Raw genomic sequence first — 24,610 nt, forward strand, 5'->3', positions numbered from 1 at the left:
CAGAATAATGTCCAACGTGTCCAGAGAGACCTGGCAAGATATATTCAGGGCACTAAATGAGAAGAGCATGCAGCCAAGAATACTTTATCCAGCAAGAATGACATTCAAAATGGATGGAGAGATAAAGAGTTTCCAAGAAACTCTTTCTCCTTTTTGGTAGGGTCTTTGCCTGGTTTGGGGATCAGGGTAATGCTGGCTTCATAGAAAGAGTCTGGAAGTTTTCCTTCTGCTTCAATTTTTTGAAACAGTTTCAGGAGAATAGGTGTTATTTCTTATTTGAAAGTTTGGTAGAATTCCCCAGGGAATCCGTCAGGTCCTGGGCTCTTGTTTTGGGGACTTTTTTGATCACTGCTTCAATCTCATTACTAGATATCTGTCTATTCAGGTTGCCAATTTCTTCCTGGTTCAATTTTGGGAGTTTATAGTTTTGCAGGAATGCATTCATTTCATCTAGGTTGCTTAGCTTATTGTTATATAACTATTGATAATAACTTCTGATGATTGTTTCTACTTCCTTGGTGTTAGTTGTGCTCTATCCCTTTTCATTCATAATTTTATAAATTTGGGCTTTCTCTCTTTTATTTTGGATTAGTGTGGCCATGGGTATCGATCTTATTGATTCTTTCAAAAAAACAGCCTCAAGGTTCATTGATACATTCTACTGTATCTCTGGTTTCTACCTCATTGATCTCAGCTCTAATCTTGATTATTTTCCTCTTATGTGGAGGACATGGTGAGTTAGAGAGGAGAAGGGAGTTGGGGGAAATTGGAAGGGGAGGTGAACTATAAAGAGACGATGGACTCTGAAAAACAATCTGAAAGGTTTGAAGTAGCCGGGGTGGGGGTGGGAGGTTTTGGTACCAGGTGGTGGGTATTATAGAGGGCACGAATTGCATGGAGCACTGGGTGTGGTGAAAAATAATGAATAGTGTTATGCTGTAAATAAATAAAAAATAAATTAAAAAAAAAGAATGATGTAGTGTCCTTCTGTATCTCTGACTACAGTCTTTAGTTTAAAATCTAATTTATATGAGAACCTCTACCCCAGCCTTCTTTTGAGGCCCATTGGCATGAAAGATGCTCCTCCATCCCTTCACTTTCAGTCTGGGTGTATCTTTAGGTTAAAATGGATCTCTTGTAGACAACATATGGATGGGTCCTGTCGTTTTATCCAGTCAGCAACCCTGTGCCACTTTATGGGCGCATTTAGGCCATTCACATTGAGAGTGATTATTGATAGATAAGTTTTTATTGACATAGTGTTACCATTGAAGTATTTCTTTCTGTAGATTGTCTCTATATTTCTGTTCAATGCTATTCTTGGGCTTTTTCCTCCTTTAAAAAAGCCCCCTTAATATTTCCTGCAGTATCGGTTGGTAATTGCATAGTCTTTTAAGCCTTGCTGTTCTTGGAAACTCTTTATCTCTCCATCCATTTTGAATGTCAGTCTTGCTGGATAAAGTATTCTTGGCTGCATGTTCTTCCCATTCAGTGCACTGAATATATCTTGCCAGCCCTTTCTTTCTGCAAGGTCTCTGTGGACAGGTCTGACGTTATTCTGATGGGCTTTCCTCTGTACGTAAGGATCTTCTTTGTCCTAGCTTCTTTCAAGATGTTCTGCCTACAATTATAATTCTTCATTCTTACTATTAGGTGTCTTGAGGACTTTCGAGAATCTGTAATCTTGGGGGGAAACCTTTCGGTCTCTAGTACATGAACTCTAGTTGCATTCATGAGATTTGGAAAATTTGAAATCAGGTAACGTGATGCCCCCAGCTTTATTTTTGCTTTTCAACATTTCTTTAGTGATTCGGGGTCTCTTCTGATTCCATACAAATTTTAGGATTATTTGCTCCAGCTCTTTGAAGAATACCGGTGGAATTTTGATTGGAATAGCATTAAAAGTATAGATTGCTCTAGACAGTATAGACATTTTAACAATGTTTATTCTTCCGATCCAAGAGCATGGAATGGTCTTCCATATTTTTGTTTCTTCTTCAATTTCTTTCATGAGTGTTCTGTAGCTCCTAGAGTACAGATCCTTTATCTTTTTGGTTAGGTTTATTCCCAGGTATCTTATGGTTCTTGATCTATAGTAAATGGAATCGATTCTCTAATTTCCCTTTCTGTATTTTCATTGTTAGTGTATAAGAAAGCCACTGATTTCTGTACATTGACTTTGTATCCTGCCACGTTGCTGAATTGCTGTATGAGTTCTAGTAGTTTGGGGGTGGAGTCTTTTGGGTTTTCCATATAAAGAATCATGTCATCTGCAAAGAGAGAGAGTTTAACTTATTCATTACCAATTTGGATATCGTTTATTTCCCTTTGATGTCTGATTGCAGTTGCTAAGACTTCTAATACTATGTTGAACAAGAATGATGAGAGTGGGCATCCTTGTCATGTTCCTGATCTCAACGGGAAGGTCACAAGCTTTTTCCCATTGAGGATGATATTTGCTGTGAGTCTTTCATAGATCTGATGAAGTTCAGGAATGTTCCCTCTATTCCTATACTTTGAAGCGTTTTAATCAGGAATGGGTGCTGGATTTTGTCAAATGCCTTTCTTTCTTTCTTTTTTTTTTTTTTTTTTTTTTTTTGTCAGAAGACCAATTTTACTTTTACCCACTTATAGTAATATCTGCAATGTTAGAATGTACTTAAGTAATATATAATTAAGTAAAAAGTAAATCAAATAAGGAACCCTAAAGGAACTGGTCTTCTTGGGTTATTCACAGCACACATTAGAAAATTTGAGAGAGAACACACATTAAAAACAAAAAAACCACTGACAAGCTCAAACGCAAGTGTATATGCTGAGTATTTTTAAAAAGCATGCTGTTGGCATACAGCCCTTTCTCACTATATAACAGATGCATTTCTATTTGCTTGTATAAAGGGTTAGAACCTGAATCAACTTACTTATGACTTCAGAAATATGCTATTTCAGAAATTATTCCATGGAATTTTCTTCACTGCTCCTACCACTGATTCTTCAAATAAGCAAAGTATAGAGGGTCTCATCCCTTGGCAACTGTTTTTGAACACCAGCACGTTAAATTGGAAAGGTAGAAACCTAGCGATTCCTAGTACAGTGCCTAGACTTAGTCTTAATTAATGGTACAACAGAAAATTCATCATTTCTTTATCCTTGGAGGAGAGGGAAAGTAAAAAGGAGGTGGTGGGTATGGTGCAGTATTCAAGGGCTGAATAAGAACACTCATAATGCCATCAACCCCACAATGAAGAACCATGGATCTCATCAATTTTATAATTGATATTGGATCAAGAAATTTGGTTCCCCTCTATGTATATCAATGAATTCAAACCTCATACTCTCCAAACTATGAAGATGAATAATGTCAGATAAATTCCAACTACAACAGGTATTTCCTCAGAAGACTGAACATCAAAGGGAATCGCTCCTTCCAACATCTTCTGAGATGCTTAAGATCTCACCGAAGCAGAAACCTAACATTTAAATATGCAATCGCTTTGCCAAGTAAGAAACTACAACTGTTATGGGTATTACCTTACATAATCACTTATATGTATTACATAGTAAACCCAGCATTACATATACTTGCACAATTATGCTGTGAATGATGATAATAGTGATGACGCCAGTGAAAAAGGACTATCTTTAGCCCAAAGAGTACTGGGAGGGGAGAAGGGGGGACATGAAAATAAGCAGAAAGCACACAAAGAGATGGGTATTTTCTGACCAGGAAAGGTCACTCTAAACACAGAAATATTAAAAAAAAAAAAAAAGGTATTCCCTTATTTCCCCTATGTGGAAATAATGCAAAACATTTATTTTCTATATCAGACAAGAACACAGCTAAGTAATCCAAGTCTACTGTAGCATTATAAAAATCATCCCTTCACCACATGTAAGATTTCAATGCATCTGCACAAGGGTGCACACTATATAAAAGGAGTAAGGTTGTTGCTGCCCTGCCAAGCACTTCTGGTCCCTACCCAGGTCCGACTGCAATACTGGTGGTCCCAATGGTTCTATCAAAATAAATTGTGTTTAAAAAATAAAGCATTTAGGGGGAGGAGTCAAGATGGCGGAGAAGTAGCAGGCCGAGACTACTTCAGCTAGCCGGAGATCAGCTAGATAGCTTATCTAAAGATTGCAAACACCTGCAAATCCATCAGCAGATCAAAGAGAAGAAGAACAGCAATTCTGGAAACAGAAAAACAACCACTTTCTGAAAGGTAGGACCGGCGGAGAAGTGAATCCAAAGCGACGGGAAGATAGACCCTGGGGGGGGGGCCGGCTCCCGGCAAGCGGCGGAGCAACCGCGCACAAAATCAGGACTTTTAAAAGTCTGTTCCGCTGAGGGACATCGCTACAGAGGCTAAACCGAGGTGAAGCCCACGCGGGGTAAGCGTGGCCTCAGGTCCCGCAGGGTCACAGAAGGATCGGGAGTGTCTGAGTGTTGCAGAGCTTGCAGGTATTGGAACTGGAAAGCCGGCTACAGAGACAGAGCCGACAGTAAGCTCACAGCTCCCTGTTACCTTGAACCGGTCGCAGGCTCGGTGAGCTCGGAGCGAGGCCGGAGGTCAGGCAGACGGGAGTAACTGGGCGCTGTTCTCTGAGGGTGCACTGAGGAGTGGGGCCCTGGGCTCTCGGCTCCTCCGGGTTGGAGACCAGGAGGCCGCCATTTGTATTCCTGTCCTCCAGAACTCTACGGAAAGCGCTCAGGGAACAAAAGCTCCTGAAAGCAAACCCGAGCGGATTACTCACCCCTGCCCCGGGTAAGGGCGGTGTAATTCCGCCTGGGGCAAAGACACTTGAGAATCACTACAACAGGCCCCTCCCCCAGAAGATCAACAAGAAATCCAGCCAAGACCAAGTTCACCTACCAAGGAGTGCGGTTTCAATACCAAGGAGAGCAGCAGAATTCCAGAGGAGGAGAAAGCCAAGCACGGAACTCGTGGCTTTTTTCCTGTGATTTTTTTTAGTCTTGCAGTTAATTTAAATTTTCTTTTTCATTTTTTTTTTTTCTCGCCTTCGGGTAAAATTTTTTTTTTAACTGTTACATTTTTCTTTTTTAACGATTTTTTATTGGTTATCTAATATACATATATTTTTTCTTTTTTACATTTTTCTTAGGTGTTTTCTTTTTTTTAAAATTCTTTTCTTTTCTTTTCTTTTTTTTTCTTTTCTTTTTGTTTTTTTTTTTTTTTCTTTCTTCCTTTTTGAACCTCTTTTAATCCCCTTTCCCCTCCCTCACGATTTTGGATCTCTTCTAATTTTGTTAAAGCATATTTTCCTGGGGTTGTTGCCACCCTTTTAGTATTTTACTTGCCCCTTCATATACTCTTATCTGGACAAAATGACAAGACGGAAAAATTCAACACAAAAAAAAGAACAAGAGGCAGTACTGAAGGCTAGGGACCTAATCAATACAGACATCGGTAATATGTCAGATCTAGAGTTCAGAATGACAATTCTCAAGGTCCTAGCCGGGCTCGAAAAAAGGCATGGAAGATATTAGAGAAACCCTCTCGAGAGATATAAAAGCCCTTTCTGGAGAAATAAAAGAACTAAAATCTAACCAAGTTGAAATCAAAAAGCTATTAATGAGGTGCAATCAAAAATGGAGGCTCTCACTGCTAGGATAAATGAGGCAGAAGAAAGAATTAGTGATATAGAAGACCAAATGACAGAGAATAAAGAAGCTGAGCAAAAGAGGGACAAAGAGCTACTGGACCACGAGGGGAGAATTCGAGAGATAAGTGACACCATAAGACGAAACAACATTAGAATAATTGGGATTCCAGAAGAAGAAGAAAGAGAGAGGGGAGCAGAAGGTATACTGGAGAGAATTATTGGGGAGAATTTCCCCCATATGGCAAAGGGAACGAGCATCAAAATTCAGGAGGTTCAGAGAACGCCCCTCAAAATCAATAAGAATAGGCCCACACCCCGTCACCTAATAGTAAAATTTACAAGTCTCAGTGACAAAGAGAAAATCCTGAAAGCAGCCCGGGAAAAGAAGTCTGTAACATACAATGGTAAAAATATTAGATTGGCAGCTGACTTATCCACAGAGACCTGGCAGGCCAGAAAGAGCTGGCATGATATTTTCAGAGCACTAAACGAGAAAAACATGCAGCCAAGAATACTATATCCAGCTAGGCTATCATTGAAAATAGAAGGAGAGATTAAAAGCTTCCAAGACAAACAACAACTGAAAGAATTTGCAAATACCAAACCAGCTCTACAGGAAATATTGAAAGGGGTCCTCTAAGCAAAGAGAGAGCCTACAAGTGGTAGATCAGAAAGGAACAGAGACCATATACAGTAACAGCCACCTTACAGGCAATACAATGGCACTAAATTCATATCTCTCAATAGTTACGCTGAATGTTTATGGGCTAAATGCCCCTGTCAAAAGACACAGGGTATCAGAATGGATAAAAAAAAAAACAAAAGCCATCTATATGTTGCCTCCAAGAAACTCATTTTAAGCCAGAAGACACCTCCAGATTTAAAGTGAGGGGGTGGAAAATAATTTACCATGCTAATGGACATCAGAAGAAAGCAGGAGTGGCAATCCTTATATCAGATCAATTAGATTTTAAGCCAAAGACTATAATAAGAGATGAGGAAGGACACTATATCATACTCAAAGGGTCTGTCCAACAAGAAGATTTAACAATTTTAAATATCTATGCCCCCAACATGGGAGCAGCCAACTATATAAACCAATTAATAACAAAATCAAAGAAAGACATCAACAATAAGACAATAATAGTAGGGGACTTTAACACTCCCCTCACTGAAATGGACAGGTCATCCAAGCAAAAGATCAGCGAGGAAATAAAGGCCTTAAACGACACACTGGACTAGATGGACATCACAGATATATTCAGAACATTTCATCCCAAAGCAACAGAATACACATTCTTCTCTAGTGCACATGGAACATTCTCCAGAATAGATAACATCCTCGGTCCTAAATCAGGACTCAGCCAGTATCAAAAGATTGGGTCATTCCCTGCATATTTTCAGACCACAATGCTCTAAAGCTAGAACTCAACCACAAAAGGAAGTTTGGAAAGAACCCAAATACATGGAGACTAAACAGCATCCTTCTAAAGAATGAATGGGTCAACCAGGAAATTAAAGAAAAATTGAAAAAATTCATGGAAACAAATGATAATGAAAATGCAACGGTTCAAAACCTGTGGGACACAACAAAGGCAGTCCAGAGAGGAAAATATATAGCGGCACAAGCCTTTCTCAAGAAACAAGAGAGGTCTCAGGTACACAACCTAACCCTACACCTAAAGGATCTAGAGAAAGAACAAGAAAGAAACCCTAAGCCCAGCAGGAGAAGAGAAATCATAAAGATCAGAGCAGAAATCAATGAAATAGAAACCAAAAAGACAATAGAACAAATCAACAAAACTAGGAGCTGGTTCTTTGAAAGAATTAATAAAATTGATAAACCTCTGGCCCAATTTATCAAAAAGAAAAGAGAAAGCACCCAAATAAATAAAATCATGAATGAAAGAGGAGAGATCACAACTCACACCAAAGTAATACAAACTATTATAAGAACATACTATGAGCAACTCTACGCCAATAAATTGACAATCTGAAAGAAAAGGATGCATTCCTAGAAACACATAAACTACCACAACTGAACGAGGAAGAATAGAAAGCCTGAGCAGACCCATAACCAGTAAGGAGATTGAAACAGTTATTAAAAATCTCCAACAAACAAAAGCCCAGGGCCAGAAGGCTTCCCGGGGGAATTCTACCAAACATTTAAAGAACAACTAATTCCTATTCTCCTGAAACTGTTCCAAAAAATAGAAATGGAAGGAAAACTTCCAAACTCATTTTATGAGGCCAGCATCACCTTGATCCCAAAACCAGACAAGGATCCCACCAAAAAAGAGAGCTATAGACCAATATCCTTGATGAACACAGATGCGAAAATACTCAACAAAATACTAGCCAATAGGATTCAACAGTATATGAAAAAGGATTATTCACCACGACCAAGTGGGATTTATTCCAGGGCTGCAAGGTTGGTTTAACATCCGCAAATCAGTGAATGTGATACAACACATCAATAAAAGAAAGAACAAGAACCATATGATACTCTCAATAGATGCTGAAAAAGCATTTGACAAAGTACAGCATCCCTTCCTGATCAAAACTCTTCAAAGTGTAGGGATAGAGGGCACATACCTCAGTATCATCAAAGCCATCTATGAAAAACCCACCGCAAATATCATTCTCAATGGAGAAACACTGAAAGCTTTTCTGCTAAGGTCAGGAACACGGCAGGGATGTCCATTATCACCACTGCTATTGAACATAGTACTAGAGGTCTTAGCCTCAGCAATCAGATAGCAAAAGGAAATTAAAGGCATCCAAATCGGCAAAGAAGAAGTCAAATTATCACTCTTCGCAGATGATATGATACTATATGTGGAAAACCCAAAAGACTCCACTCCAAAACTGCTAGAACTTATACAGGAATTCCGTAACATGTCAGGATATAAAATTAATGCACAGAAATCAGTTGCATTTCTCTACACCAACAGCAAGACAGAAGAAAGAGATATTAAGGAGTCAATCCCATTTACAATTGCACCCAAAACCATAAGATACCTAGGAATAAACCTAACCAAAGAGACACAGAATCTATACTCAGAAAACTATAAAGTACTCATGAAAGAAATTGAGGAAGACACAAAGAAATGGAAAAATGTTCCATGCTCCTGGATTGGAAGAAAAAATATTGTGAAAATGTCTATGCTACCTAAAGCAATCTACACATTTAATGCAATTCCTATCAAAGTACCATCCATCTTTTTCAAGGAAATGGAACAAATAATGCTAAAATTTATATGGAACCAGAAAAGACCTCGAATAGCCAAAGGGATATTGAAAAAGAAAGCCAACGTTGGTGGCATCACAATTCCGGACTTCAAGCTCTATTACAAAGCTGTCATCATCAAGACAGCATGGTACTGGCACAAAAACAGACACATAGATCAATGGAACAGAATAGAGAGCCCAGAAATAGACCCTCAACTCTATGGTCAACTCATCTTCGACAAAGCAGGAAAGAATGTCCAATGGAAAAAAGACAGCCTCTTCAATAAATGGTGCTGGGAAAATTGGACAGCCACATGCAGAAAAATGAAATTGGACCATTTCTTTACACCACACACAAAAATAGACTCAAAATGGATGAAGGATTTCAATGTGCGAAAGGAATCCATCAAAATCCTTGAGGAGAACACGGGCAGCAACCTCTTCGACCTCTGCCGCAGCAACATCTTCCTAGGAACAACGCCAAAGGCAAGGGAAGCAAGGGCAAAAATGAACTATTGGGATTTCATCAAGATCAAAAGCTTTTGCACAGCAAAGGAAACAGTTAACAAAATCAAAAGACAACTGACAGAATGGGAGAAGATATTTGCAAACGACATATCAGATAAAGGACTAGTGTCCAGAATCTATAAAGAACTTAGCAAACTCAACAGCCAAAGAACAAATAATCCAATCAAGAAATGGGCAGAGGACATGAACAGACATTTCTGCAAAGAAGACATCCAGATGGCGAACAGACACATGAAAAAGTGCTCCATATCACCCGGCATCAGGGAAATACAAATCAAAACCACAATGCGATATCACCTCACACCAGTCAGAATGGCTAAAATAAACAAGTCAGGAAATGACAGATGCTGGCGAGGATGTGGAGAAAGGGGAACCCTCCTACACTGTTGGTGGGAATGCAAGCTGGTGCAGCCACTCTGGAAAACAGCATGGAGGTTCCTCACAATGTTGAAAATAGAACTGCCCTATGACCCAGCAATTGCACTATTGGGTATTTACCCTAAAGATACAAATGTAGTGATCCAAAGGGGCACATGCACCCGAATGTTTATAGCAGCAATGTCCACAATAGCCAAACTATGGAAAGAACCTAGATGTCCATCAACAGATGAATGGATCAAGAAGATGTGGTATATATACACAATGGAATACTATGCAGCCATCCAAAAAATGAAATCTTGCCATTTGCGACAACATGGATGGAGCTAGAGCGTATCATGCTTAGCGAAATAAGTCAAGCGGAGAAAGACAACTATCATATGATCTCCCTGATATGAGGAAGTGGTGATGCAACATGGAGGCTTAAGTAGGTAGAAGAAGAATAAATGAAAGAATCTGGGATTGGGAGGGAGACAAACCATAAGTGACTCTTAATCTCACAAAACAAACTGAAGGTTGCTGTGGGGAGGGGGTTTGGGAGAAGGGGGTGGGATTATGGACATTGGGGAGGGTATGTGATTTGGTGAGTGCTGTGAAGTGTGTAAACCTGGTGATTCACAGACCTGTACCCCTGGGGATAAAAATATATGTTTATAAAAAATAAAAAATTTAAAAAAAAATAAAGCATTTAAAAAGACAATTCAAAATGCCTCAGAAACCGTATCTCCAAATCAAACTTCGTCCATTTTAATGTATTATTTGCCTCCTACTAGTAAACCTTTATTTCACTCGTTATAACTGAGCAATGAATCTTCCACACTGAAATATCTTCCTTGCCCAATTAATCCAAAGGTAAAAAACTGAAATGATTAGTAAAGAAAAATGTAGGGACTAACACACCCTTTTAAGTTTGTAGTTCCTAGTAGGAAAACATTATCTGAATGAATACCCTAATGGCAAACCATTGTAGAATGTTTCAGTTGCATGGGGAGCAGAGGGGTAGGGATTCTCTTCACAGCACCCCAGCTTTCTTCATGAGAAGGTCGGAGGTACACTGGTTTGTATTATTGCGACATCCATTAGGTGATCGAAGTTGCTTTTCCTTCAGCAAGGGCTTTATTTGTCAGAAGGGCATTATGCTTGACCTCCAAATTTGGCTGACAATTTACTGATGAGATTCATAACCTTTGGGTTGCTCTGATATTTTGACATATTCGCTGGGTTCTGGGCTACATCCTGGAAGGCCACCATAACTTCTGGATCCTGCATGGCTGCAAGAACTTCCGGATCACTAAGAATTTCATTGAGCCCAGACATTCCTGCCATTCCAGGCATCCCCCTGCCATTCCAGGCATTCCTCCAGGAAAATTACCAGGCATTCCCCCAGGAAAGCCACCTGGGAAAGAGCCATACTGAGCTCCTGATTGTCGTCTGGCTTCTTCCTCCCTCTGGGCTCTCTCCTGTTCTTCCCAAGCCTTCTTTTTTATTATTATTATATTTTTTATTTTTTATAAACATATATTTTTATCCCCCGGGGTACAGGTCTGTGAATCACCAGGTTTACACACTTCACAGCACTCACCAAATCACACACCCTCCCCAAAGTCCATAATCCCACCCCCCTTCTCCCAAACCCCCTCCCCCCAGCAACCCTCAGTTTGTTTTGTGAGATCAAGAGTCACTTATGGTTTGTCTCTTTCCCAATCCCATCTTGTTTCATTGATTCTTCTCCTACCCACTTAAGCCCCCATGTTGCATCACCACTTCCTCATATCAGGGAGATCATATGATAGTTGTCTTTCTCTGCTTGACTTATTTCGCTAAGCATGATACGCTCTAGCTCCATCCATGTTGTCGCAAATAGCAAGATTTCATTTCTTTGGATGGCTGCATAGTATTCCATTGTGTATATATACCACATCTTCTTGATCCATTCATCTGTTGATGGACATCTAGGTTCTTTCCATAGTTTGGCTATTGTGGACATTGCTGCTATAAACATTCGGGTGCATGTGCCCCTTTGGATCACTACATTTGTATCTTTAGGATAAATACCCAATAGTGCAATTGCTGGGTCATAGGGCAGTTCTATTTTCAACATTGTGAGGAACCTCCATGCTGTTTTCCAGAGTGGCTGCACCAGCTTGCATTCCCACCAACAGTGTAGGAGGGTTCCCCTTTCTCCACATCCTCGCCAGCATCTGTCATTTCCTGACTTGTTTATTTTAGCCATTCTGAATGGTGTCTTCCCAAGCCTTCTTAACCCTTTCTATTCTTTCTTTGATCTCTCGCTCTTCACGTTTTCGCTCGTATTTTCTCCAATGTTCAGCAATTTTCTGGGCCCTCGGTTGAACTTCTTTAAGCATCGCACTAGCATCTTCATCATAATCCAGTTTGCAAGCAAGGGCTAGATCATGTGCTGCTTCTCAATGGCCCAGAAGTCTATGTGCTTTCCCGCGCCACTTATAAGGCTGAGCCGAATCGGGATTTATTTCAATAGTTCTGTCACAGTCTCGAATGGCAGCATTTGGCTTCTGTAATTTGATGAAGACACTGGCTCTCTTGGCATACAGAATGGCCAAGCGAGGATTTAGTTTGATGGCATCTGTGAACAAGTCAATGGCTTTCTGTAGTTCACCATCTTTAGGGCATCGATGGCAGCTGCTTTTTTATCATTTGCCTGATCCATCATTTCTTCGGTTATCTCTGCATTTTCATCTCCCATTTCTTGAGGGGCATCGGTATCTGGTTCAATCACACCTTCATTGTCAATTTCTAGAACACTCTCCTCACTTGATGGTTCATCTGTCTTTATGTTTTCCTCTGCCTTCTTACTATCTGGTTTTTCTTCCTTGATACTGTCTTCTGATTTAGTTTTATGAGTGGCAGGTGGTATTTTACCCCCCATGCTCTCCACCCACTCCCGCAGGAAATGCATTTCCTTGGTGTGCAGAACGCTCGGATCCTGCTTACACATTTTCCAAGCATCGATGCACACTGAGATTTTCCCGCTGGCCCGGGCTGGGAGTGCCTGGTCTTTCCAGTCCGAGAGCACCGGACTGGCATTTGTGTGCACTCTCTCACGGGAGGGCGTGGGGCACGACTCACATTCTGTGATGGCATTGCAGGCCACTCGCATGGGGACGGCAAAAAGGCTGTGCTTCTTTTGGCTGGGGAGGCTCCCAGTCCCTCGCGGGAGCCGGGCGCCACGCACTCTCAGCTGCACTGGTGGTTCAGGGACGGAGACCTCGTTTCTCTGCCACACTCTCTCTGACTCTGTGCCAGGGGTAGCTGTCCTAGGACTTAAGCCCCGACCCTAACACCCGATTCCCGCAATTTCCCACCCCCTCCCCCATGATCCTTTGCTCTTTTTGAGTGCTTTCTACCAGACTTCTGAGTTAATGCTGGTCCCCCGGCGCAGAGCACTCTCGTATTGGGATATTACTTTCCAACGGGTCACCTCTGGTGGCTCCCTCCCCCTTTTATTTGTCTTCTGATATCAGTCTGACTTTCCCACTCTGCTTTACCTGCCCACTGGCGTCTTCTGCTGCAGTAGAGATCCAGATATGTATAATTCTGATCTCAGGCTGATTTCGTGGGTGACCGGAGTTCTTTAGAAGGTAATCAGCTCACTTTAGGGTACAGGTTGAAAGGGCGCCTCCTCCTACTTTCCTACCATCTTGTCTCCCCCCAAAATATCTATATGTATTTTAAAAATGAGCCAGAATAGTGGGAACAAAATAAAAATAAAAGTTGTACTATGAAGTAGTGGTAGTTGTTCTCTTGTAGTCTTTTTTTTTTTTTTTTTTTTTCTTTCCGGGTTGGTTGGGGGGGGTAGGGCAGGGAGCCCGCCACATGTGTTTTCAGTCAATTTTGTTCCCTGAGTTCAGTCCTCTCGACCCCTCAAAGGGGCTGGGCTCTGAGGAAACTGTTTTTTTTTTTCAGGCTTTTGTTCTCTGGGGGTTTTTATATTTGTTCACTTTGGGTTTTGGTTTTTTTCTCGCCTTGACTGCTTTTGATGGTTTTTGTAGGTTTAGAGGAAGACAGACTGCACCCCTGACCTCCCTCTCCAAGAGAAGCCTCAGTCTGGCTGCAGAGCCCAAATAAATTCCCCCTTGGCTGCTGGCAGAGCAGGTTCCGAGTCGTGGTCCCCGGGGACACAGGATCTTCTGTTTATACCCAAAACCACTGCAGCGGCGGCTGTCTGGGCAGCTCCAGACCACCAGAGAGGTTCCAATCAGCGATTGCACACTGAGATTTTCCCGCTGGCCCAGGCTGGGAGTGCCTGGCCTTTCTGGGTCTAAGAGCACTGGGCTTGTGCACACCTCTCTCAGGGGAGTGTCTGGGGTGTGCTCACAGGGCGCTTGCCTCAGGCTCAGTGGAATGGCAAGGGTCTAAGAGCGATGGGCGGGGGTCGGTGCATCTCAGGCTCTGTAGCACCTGTCCTCTGGCTCTGGGGCCTGTGCCTTCTGGCGAGGCTCCCAGCCCCTCACAGGAGCTAGACCCCACGCGTTCACGGCACGCTGACAGCTCAGGAGCAAGACCTGGTTTCTCCTCCTCACTCTCTCGGGCTCAGCACCAAGGGAGGCTGTCCTGGATCTGGGGACTTAAGCCCCTGTCCCCAGCCACCCTGATTCCTGCAATTTCCCCCTGCGATCCTTTGCTCTCTTTGAGTGCTTTCAACCAAACTCCAAGTTAATGCTGGTCCCCAGACACAGGGCACTCTCAGATTGGGGTATTACTTTCCAATTGCCTCTGGTGGCTCCCTCCCCCTTTCCTTTATCTTCCCATATCAGTCCACCATTCCCACTCTGCTTTACCTGCCCACTGGCATCTTCTGCCCCTGTAGAGATCCAGACATGTATAATTCTGATCACAGGCTGTTTTCATGGGTGATAGGAACTCTTTGGTAGGTAATCAGCTCGCTTAGGGTACAGGTTGAAAAGGTGCCTCCTCCTACTTCCCTGACATCCTGTCTCTCCCCAACAACTCCTGTTTTTAGAAGATAGAGATGATATCAAATATATGCGTGGCCATGTCTCTGATGTGTAAAAACAAGTCTGTGGATAATGCAACATTCAGGGAACAACAAATTTCTCAAGAGAGAAGCTCTCTAGCACATATGTGTTTATACAACAGGAAATTCTCCTATCCTTCCATCTGGGAAACAAGTCTGTGGAGACACATTTAAGAAAGATCTTGCTTTCTGAAGATGGCAGTGTTTTCAAATGGTGCTGTGGAAAGAGGCAACCCACAGAATGGGAGAAGATATTTGCAAATGACAGTACAGACAAAACATTGATATCCAGGATCTATAATGAACTCCTCAAACTCAACACACACAAAACAGACAATAATATCAAAAAGTGGGCAGAAGACATGAACAGACACTTCTCCAATGAAGACATACAAATGGCTATCAGACACATGAAAAAAATGTTCATCATCACTAGCCCTCAGTGAGGTTAAATTAAAATCACTTTGAGATATCACCTTACACCAGTTAGAATGGCCAAAATTAGCAAGACAGGAAACAACATGTGTTGGAGGGGATGTGGAGAAAGGGTAACTCTCTTCCACTGTTGGTGGGAATGCAAGTTGGCACAGCCACTTTGGAGAACAGTATAGAGATTCCTCAAGAAATAGAACTGCCCTATGGCCCTGCAGTTGCACTCCTGGGTATTTACCCCAATAGTACAGATGTCATGAGAAGAAGGGTCATCTATACCCCAATGTTTATAACAGCAATGGCCATGGTCGCCAAACTGTGGAACGAACCAAGATGCCCTTCAATGGATGAATGAATAAGGAAGATGTGGTCTATATACACTATGGAGTATTATGCCTCCATCAGAAAGGACAAATACCCAACTTTTGTAGCAACATGGACAGGAATGGAAGAGATTATGCTGAGTGAAATAAGTCAAGCAGAGAGAGTCAGTTATCGTATGGTTTGACTTATTTATGGAGCATAAAAAATAGCATGGAGGACCTGGGGAGTTAGAGAGGAGAAGGGAGTTGGGGGAAATTGGAAGGGGAGGTGAATCATGAGAGACTATGGACTCTGAAAAACAGTTCTGAGGGGTTTGAAGTGGCAGTGGGGTGAGAGGTCGGGGTACCAGGTGGTGGGTATTATAGAGGTCACAGATTGCATGGAGCACTGGGTGTGGTGCAAAAATAATGAATACTGTTATGCTGAAAATAAATAAAAAATAAATTTTAAAAAAAGAAGAGCTAGTATGCTCAAGGGGAAAACTTTAGAGAGTGAGCATTAGATGTGGATATTAGAAAGAAGGAATTACGAAGGAAGTTTCTAGCTTTTGAAGACTGGATAAATATGGTGACATTAACAGGTTACCAATTGAGCAAATTTTCAACATGGTGAATTCTAATGGTATAGGACAAAGTGTTTGTATTAACAATACTAATAAAAGTACAATTTAAATTGGAAAAAATGGTGCTGTGGAATCATAAGGAAACAGCTGCAGATTTAACTCTGACAAACAGTTCTGTGGAGAATGTATCTCTCAATTAATTCTTGTCTCCAGAAGATAAAGGGGATATCATATATATGTGTGGTAGTATAGGGAAGTTGACAGGTCCCTGAAGCATACAAACAGATCTCTGGAGAGCTAAACTTTCATCAAACAACATGTTTCTTCAAGGGAGAAACCTTCTAATAACTATGTGTTTAACTAACAGGAAAGTGCCTTATCCTTCCCTCTGCGAAAGAAGTGTGTGGAGAACACAATGTTCAAGCAACCTCTTGCTTTTGGAAGGAAGAAGCATTTTCAAGTGAATGTATGAAATAGAGCAAATCGCCTCAGATTTTACTCTGAGTAAAATGGAGTAATGAGACTATGGAGAATGGCACTCGTCAACTAATCGGTATTTCCATATGATAGATTAGATATCAAATATATGTGTGGTAGAGTAGGGAATGTGCTATGTCCCTGACACACAGACACAAGTCTTGAGCAATTTCAACAAACTATATTTTTCAAGGGAGAAACCTTCTAGCATGTATGTTTTTAAGCAACAAAAATGTGCCCAGTTCTTCCTAATGTGAAGGAAGTCAGTGTAAAACGCAACTTTCAAGGAACTCTTACTGTTGGATTCGTGGTATAAAATTGTACTTGGCCTGACTTGTAATTCTCAAATAGGGAATAGAGACAGAGCTTGAGTTCAAGAATATTTTTTCCTGAGAACACAAAAGTGGAGGAAAGTGGAGGGAGAGGATAATTTCATGACTATGGACAAGTTTGGAGAATGGAAAAAAGGACACTATGGAGCAGAGGAGCCAGGTAGCCACCATTGGGTGTCCCACACTGCATTACCTCCTTGACCAATTTATTGTCATCAAGGCACTCTCCGGTTTGACTCTCAAGAGGGATGGGTTTAATCCAAGTCGGTGAGTGGCTGCTCCTACCAATAGATAATGTGGGGCTGTAAAATTCAGTGTAGAAAATTGGTTGTGGTCACTCCAGTTCAGAAAGGGGTCTAAGTGGCAATTTTAGGGTACAGTTACCTACCTCTTCCTCCCCCAAAATAAATTAACAGCCACCTTGGTTTGGAGTGTGGACTTTGGAACTGAGTTTTGTTATTTGCATTGTGGAACTTTTGTAGGGGCAAATGATTTAGCTTGGCATTTCCCCCTTTCAAATTGGGATTTAAAAAGAAATGGTGGTCAAGAGAGGATAAGTAACAGTAAGGCTGGCATTTTGTAGCCATCCAGTACATATCAGGCATGACTGTTACTAGGTCTTACAAGGTGGTGGGGAACACATGCTCATTGGTCAGATTTCTTGGATTAATAATTTTGGTCGTCACTTACGTAGACCTTGGACAAGTTGTTTTAACTTCTCTGTTCCTTCATCGTTAAGAATGGGAATTACAGAAGTATCTACTATATTTCAATCACTGCTTAGCCATGTTAAGTAGAGTATTTTAGATATTTTAACACCCAGTAGTGTGTTGAATTCAGCAAGCAGGAGATTTGTTATACCGTCAGTCCTTTCAGGGAAGTGTTCCAGTGGCAGGGAAACTCTGCCGGAAGTGTTAGCTGGACTCTATCCATGAGTGTCACTGATGCAGAGCAGCTCAGGCCAGGGACTCCTTAGTTTGCTGCCATTCTGGCAAGCTTGCTGGATTGGAACACATTGCGTTCCTCTGTGCTAGTTGCTAGTGCCTGTAAAGATCCCCGTTGGCAGCACTGAACTGAGATTTTAGAGGAGCTCCTGCCACAGCCCTTGTCCTACTCTGCCTCGTGGGACTTTTCTGTGTAATTTCCTATGGCCCAGGGCATTGGCTCTGCCTTATCCTAGTTTCCCTTAACAGTGCTTGATACAGTATCTTTACAGGAACAGAGCTAATGTGCAGACCAATAATAAAGGAATGTTGGAAAGATGGGTAATTGATGGGCAAAGTTGAATCTAATTTTGAATTTTGGAGAATTCAGGTCCTGTAACATTAATTTGAGAAACTCTCTTACTTTACCTCCATTTTATCTTTAATACAATCTTGAAATAGAATAATCTTGTGAATTGTGAAGATGGTTAAAGCTAAGGATATAATAATTTCAGTATCATTTTCCTTATCACTTGCCTGAATTATCTGGCTTTTACTTCTGATACTTGATAGGGTTTTAGCTTCTTAAACTCTTTGTGGACTCAGAATGTCTGTCTTTCCAAGAATCTGATGAATTAGCTTAGTGTAATATCTCTACACAAAACTTGAGATCCAGGACACTCTTTGATACAGTTTAGGGGAGAAGCTGGTCCCATCCTTCCTTTGCTCCCTCTAGCTGGAATAAATGGCACTGCAGTCTTAACTGAAAGAGTTCAGAGTGTGGTGGCATCTGAAGTTCCCATGTGCTGCTTCCTCTGAAATTGAGATCAAGTTTGTTGTTATTCTGGTAATATGAAACTCCTCCTGGCTTGGTTCCTGCTGCTGCCACTGTAAGGGCTTCTGCTATATCAGTTCTGCTAAAATCAAGCATTGCTGCTGTCAGCAAGACATGCACAGCTATCGGCTGGATGAAGCAAGTGCATTGATGAGGGAGGGGGAAGAACAATATAAAATACTTTAGTGGTGGTTATAGGAATGCACATAGAATTTAAATTTGCAATTGTGTTGATTCACAGATGACAAAGAAAATTAAAAAACTGGAAAAAGAAATGATAATATGGCGTACCAAATGGGAAAATAATAATAAAGTACTTCTGCAAATGGCTGAAGAGGTGAGAAGTCTTTGCCTGAATGAACAGTGAACATTCATTTATTTCAGTAGTCAGGCAGGCTGGAACTTCTAGAGGTTTCCTTATATGATCTCTTGCCTGCAGTAAGTTAGGTTGTCTTAGGTGAAAGTTCAAAATTCTTTCCCTAACCTTTTAGCTCAGGGTTGTCTTATAGATCCCTATAAAGTAACTAGATTTTGCTTTCCTCTACAGCAAACCTAGCTTATACAGACTTAACACTTGTTAAACTGGATGCAAACCCCCCCCCCACAATAGCTTATGATTCATTAGATCGGACGTGTGTCCTCAAATTTTGTATTTCTAACAAGTGTCCAGCCTATGTTCCTATTACTCAAGAAGCCCACAACTTGAGAATCCCAACTTTTCCAGGAAGATCACCTTATTCAGATTTCCTATGGACAAAGCACAATCTTTTAACCCAGTTGATTTTCCATCTTGACTTACTCATTTCCAAAGGCAGCAAAGTTCTTTTTGTAAGGTTTGCTGTGAAGGAAGCTGAAGTATATTCCACTTATAATGAGTAAATTTCTCACTGTCATAAACTGGATAGAAGTAGTTATAACGTCTCATGAGAGAAAATACTAGGGTTAAAAAATGGTGGAAAGGAAGAAAAATTGAAGAAATGAGCACTATAAATTAAAGTCCTGACTGTTGTTAATACTTAAGTTGATATAAATACTTGAAATCAAGAAGTGGAGTTTGAGTACTTCAAAGAAGAATGAAAAAAGTGTACTTACCCTTTTGCATTGCTACAGAATAATTTTAAGTATTTTAAATATCAAAACAGAGGGAGGTTCAACAGATGACCAAAGTTAGTTTATAGTATAAGCACAGATTTCTTAATTTAGTTTTCTTTTGTATGCAATAATAAAATTTCTATTTACATGCAGAATGGTTGCATGAATTCTTTTTTTTTTTCCCCCCCATCTCAGAAAGCTGTCCGTGATAAAGAGTACAAGGCCTTTCAGATAAAACTGGAACGGTTGGAGAAGCTGTGTAGAGCTCTCCAAATGGAAAGAAATGAGCTCAGTGAGCAGGTGGAAGTCCTGAAAGAGCAAGTCAATGTAAATGCAGTGAATGTAGATTTAGCTGCACCTCTGATACGGCCCTGCACTGCTCTTGTTTCTCAGGATGAGTTGAAGAGTTCCTCTAGTAAAGCTCCAGGAGTATACCTGGATGCTGAGCTCGAGGGAGTAAATGAAACAAAACACAGCTCCAAAACCCTCTCTACATGATCTCTTCTAGACACTGATTCAGTTCACTAACGTGAAGTGTGATCACTGTATTGAGTGGTATTTTGTGTATAACTTTTCAGTGTTAGTTACTGTTGGTTTTGTAGTGAACGCTCTTAACTTTTTCTATTATATCTGTATGTTTCAAGAATTATTGGACTGTGTGATACAGGAGGCTGCTAAGCAGTTTTGCATTGTTTTGATGTATACACTTCTACAGCTGTATTGCACACCTGCCTTACCTTCCCCTTCCCTGGAATACATGTGTTCATTGCTAATACTTTCACTTTGTGTATTCATTTGCCTTAATCCTGCCCCTGTGTGAGTATCACAATTGGAAGTTGTTCCAAGAATGGTTTCCCAATGTGAAAACTAATACTGATTTCAACTCTGTAGCCCACTGATACAAGAAGGAAGGAAGGGAGGGAGGAACAAAGGAAGGAAGGAAAAAAGAAAGATGAGTTTTGTCTAGTAGCTCATTTAAATGCCATCTGAAAATAAAGCTCAAGTGTGGGATAAGACCTAAGCAAAGCAAATTTGATATAGATTCAGTTATTTAATAATATTTTGGTCACTTGCAAATTGAGATGAATGCAAGATTGTGGTACAATATGTATATGAAGATATCATTTGTAAAGAAAATAGCATAAGCAAGGGATTGGAAAAACAGGTTTCATGCTTAAGTCACTAAAGATAGTTCTACTGCTTCGGTTTCAGCTTAGAACACATGTTGAAAGGGGAAAAAAAAAAAAGTATCTAGTTCCCTGCCTTTACCATGGCAAAATTTCTGAATTTTGTAATTTTTCTCCTTACTTTTTTATTTCAGTGTTCAACAGCTAGTCTTATGTATGTGTTCCTGTCATCTTTATGACCTCAAATGGGTTGAAAAATGAAAATTACCTAATGGGTAAAAGAGGCTGGAATGTGAGGTACTTGTAAATGTTCACCACTGACCATGATCGTTAAGGAATAGACAGTGAGAGAAAAGAAATTTACATGACATTTGACACTGCTAGTCTGCCAGGATGAGGCAAAACCAAACACCACCCTCCCGCAACTTTTTAAAAGGCCCTCCATCAGGCTCCAAAACCCACTACTTTGAGGGGAAATGAAGGTTTTGTGTCACAAATATAATTTACCTTAAAAAATAATACTAATGATCATATCACACCAGAACCCTGATGCATGTAAGGTCTTATCATTTTACTATGGTAGTTAAGTGCCTCCTGCACTTCTTGGTGGTACTTGTTTTGTGTGGAGGTTAAATCTTGGGCCAAAAGCAGTGTGGATCAGAGCATGTGCTCTACCATTTTGTGTTTAGTAGGTTTATGTTAGATATTGTGTAAAATAATATAAGACATTGACAAGATCTGGATTTTGTTTGGGAAGCATTTGGTTTCCTCTCAGAATTTTTTTCTCTGGTTAGCAGGAGAAAAGGTAGTTTACGACAAGGATTCCCTTCCAAGTAGCTTCGTAGTATGGGCGGTATGTACTATATTCTGGAACAGGAGTTGTCAAACCATTTCTGTATTGGCTAGGGCTGCTTTCATACTACAACGCTTGAGTCGAGAAAGTCTTAAAATATTCACTAACTGGCCTTTGTTTGTCAGCCTGTTTAAAAAACCTTGTAGCTGGCCCAGGAAAAGTTTAAATGTTGCAATCAGTTAAATTATGTTTGTTGTACTATTTTGTGGAATCCTCTGGAGTTGCAAAATCAATAGTGTCAGTGGACTCCAAGGTGTAGAAAAAAAACATGGCTGTACAAAAATAGGCCATTTCGTTTTCATGTGTGTAGAAAATACATTTTGTGGTCGTGAGACCAGTATTTTTAAAATTATATATTAACTGTCTTTTCCACACCTGGTTATCACAGTTCATCTCTCAGGTGTTAACAGAAACATCTACCTCTTTCAAACTGTAACTGAAAATACCCCCCAAAAAGGATGCAGTACTGGATAAACTGCTCTATTTTTTCGCTAATATCTTTCATGAAGATAGAGAATTGATGAAACAGCCATATTTTGCTTTTCAAAAACATTTTGTAGAGATTTTTTGCTAATGTGAATCTTATTTTATCTACTCTGTTATGGTTGAATAAATATGTGATGGCTAATTTAACAGTGTCTGTGTATTCTTTATACTGCTTGTAACTTCACTTGTGACATTCAAGCTCAAAGATAATTGCTCTAAATACGTGGTTTCTCAGGTCTTAAAACACAGCTAATTAATTATTACAGAGGAGATTACCTTCTGATGTTGGTTAAAACAATTTTATTCCATCAGAGCACTGTAAGGACTCCCCCTCACCCACATAAAGTAGGGGATGGTAAATAATGTTTGCGGTGTACCCATGATTTTCTCTGGTCCTAGCAAGCCTTACCAAGGGACAGTTGCATATAGAATGTTTTTTGTCTTTTTGTTTAACCAACTGTTGACAGTATATGGTGCAGTTGATCTAATCCTGTACAAGCAAGTGAGGGAGTATTTTTTAGTGGAATAACCTGGGAGAAAACTAATATTTGAGTACCATGCTAAGGTACAAGTTAAAAAATAAAGTCGAGAGTAACATCATGCAAAATGCCAGGAGTCTGGCCCTACACTGTGAAACAACCAGATTTTAAAACTTTATGTCAAAGAAGGGTTATCTAATGAGTGCAAAGATAACATATAAAATAGATCATATATCTGATCAGGTATACTATTCAGGAGATAACAAGAACAGCAACAACAAAAAAGACCATTAAAAACTAGGTAGAAGGACTTGGATAGATATTCCCCTTTTTAAGACCCTGGTAATCATTAGTTACCCATATGAAATGAAGCTCAACAGTTAGTGACGTGTGAACCAGTATCATGAGACACCACTTCATATTCAGTAGACCAAATAATACTAGTAAACACTAGGAAAAATAAGGAGAGAATATGGAGAAATTGGAACTCTTGTACGTAGCTTAGGGGAATGTAAAGTAGTGCACATGCTGGGCGAAAGAGTTTGGCTGCTCCTCAAACGGGGAGTGAGTGACATGCCAGGATGGCAGCATAGGTATTCTCAGTTTCAAACCCCCTCCCCCACCCCAAGAACCACCAATAGCTGTCCATGGACAAGATGCTACTGACAGAATTGCTAGAATATGCAGGTGAGGCTGGGAGCCTCCCTGCACCTCAGGGATTGTGACAGACTGCTTGAGAAGAGCCAGAGGAAAGGCTACATGCTGATCTCATTGTCCCTCCCCCAGGCCAGTGCAGCACCTTGAGGAGAGGTCTCCCTGAACCTGTGTTTCCTCCAGTGGGAAGAGAGGATGCAGGGTGGACAACCAGCCCCTTCTCTCTCCCTGCTGCCCACATTGTGGATCACTTTGTTGTAGCCACTACTTTAATCTCACACACAGGGGAGTCTGCAGGGCCCGGCCACTGGGAATCTTGAGGTGATAGAGAAGGGGTAGGGATTCACAGGGATCTCGGCAGACTGAATGCATACCTTCAGTGCCCGAGTTATATTCCCAACTGGTGGCTTTGCTCATCTGCAGAGCCAAAGTGGGAGTGTACTCTGATCACGGAACTCGGCAGGGGCAGGTCTGTGTGACATGGGTCCTCAAATGAGTCTTGCCAGCCATAAAGCCTGGTTGACCCTGTGCAGTAAGGTTGATGAATCCCCACCCCACCCACGGTGGAGACTGCCTTCCAGCACCATCTGAGCTGCAGGGCTGCTGACTCTTCCTGGGAGCTGTGTGGCCTAGTGGCACTTGAACTTAAAGCTGACAGAACCGATAATTTGCAGAACAAAGTCAGTGGCCCATATCAGCCAGGGAAATTGGGATGCCAGTTGGCTTGAGTTAGGACGGTAAATGAAGAGATCTATTGGCTTTAGAACTGCTTTCCCCCCTGTGCCTGGGGAGGGAAGCTAATTGGTAGTGTCACTCATCAGTGAATACAGACTTCATTCAATCTGTCCTACGAGGAAACCTAATGACAGTGCATGCGAAGCTATGTGGCCCACTCAACAGGCATCTGCACAGTAGCACTTGTGGACTCCCCCCAAATACAGAGCAAACCTGGTGGCCTCTCCTTCCCAGGAAATTTAGGGCATTCTCGGGCCTCATTTGGACTCCTAACAATGAGCTGTACAGGACATGGGTCCCCCTCCTGCTGCCCTGCCGTGTCAGGGCAACTAATGCATCAGCCGACTGGGTCTGGTGTCCAGTCCTGGCCATAGAAGCTTTGCCACAGAATCCAGGCAATGCAGAGCCAGTCCTACAGCCTCACTTGTCTATGGAACAAAGCCACTAGTCCTACCCAACGGTTAGGGTTGGGTCCCCGTGCCCATCCCAAAAATACGCTCTGAGAGTTGGCCCCACCTGC

The 24,610-nt window shown here is 41.2% G+C and overlaps 1 long non-coding RNA gene and 2 pseudogenes across 3 annotated transcripts in view; 2 read left to right on the top strand and 1 right to left on the bottom strand.

Moving 5' to 3' along the window:
- Positions 1–10,855: 10,855 nt before the first annotated feature.
- Positions 10,856–12,739, bottom strand: LOC309856890 (hsc70-interacting protein-like; annotated as a pseudogene). Its single transcript has 2 exons — positions 12,108–12,739; positions 10,856–11,210 (listed from the first exon to the last, which is right to left on the bottom strand). The product of its transcript is annotated as a hsc70-interacting protein-like (transcript).
- The window catches only part of LOC309856874 (putative protein FAM10A5 pseudogene), a 352,871-nt pseudogene continuing 340,800 nt past the window's right edge, over positions 12,540–24,610 (top strand). Inside the window, exon 1 of the transcript XR_014316641.1 lies at positions 12,540–12,654. The product of XR_014316641.1 is annotated as a putative protein FAM10A5 pseudogene (transcript). The remainder of the gene's footprint in view (positions 12,655–24,610) is intronic.
- On the top strand, positions 17,235–22,369 carry LOC309856927. The gene is made up of 2 exons (XR_014307412.1): positions 17,235–19,001; positions 19,952–22,369. It is a non-coding gene; the product is annotated as an uncharacterized lncRNA (long non-coding RNA).

Source organism: Mustela nivalis (assembly GCF_964662115.1).
Source record: "Mustela nivalis genome assembly, chromosome: Y".
NCBI lineage: Eukaryota > Metazoa > Chordata > Mammalia > Carnivora > Mustelidae > Mustela > Mustela nivalis.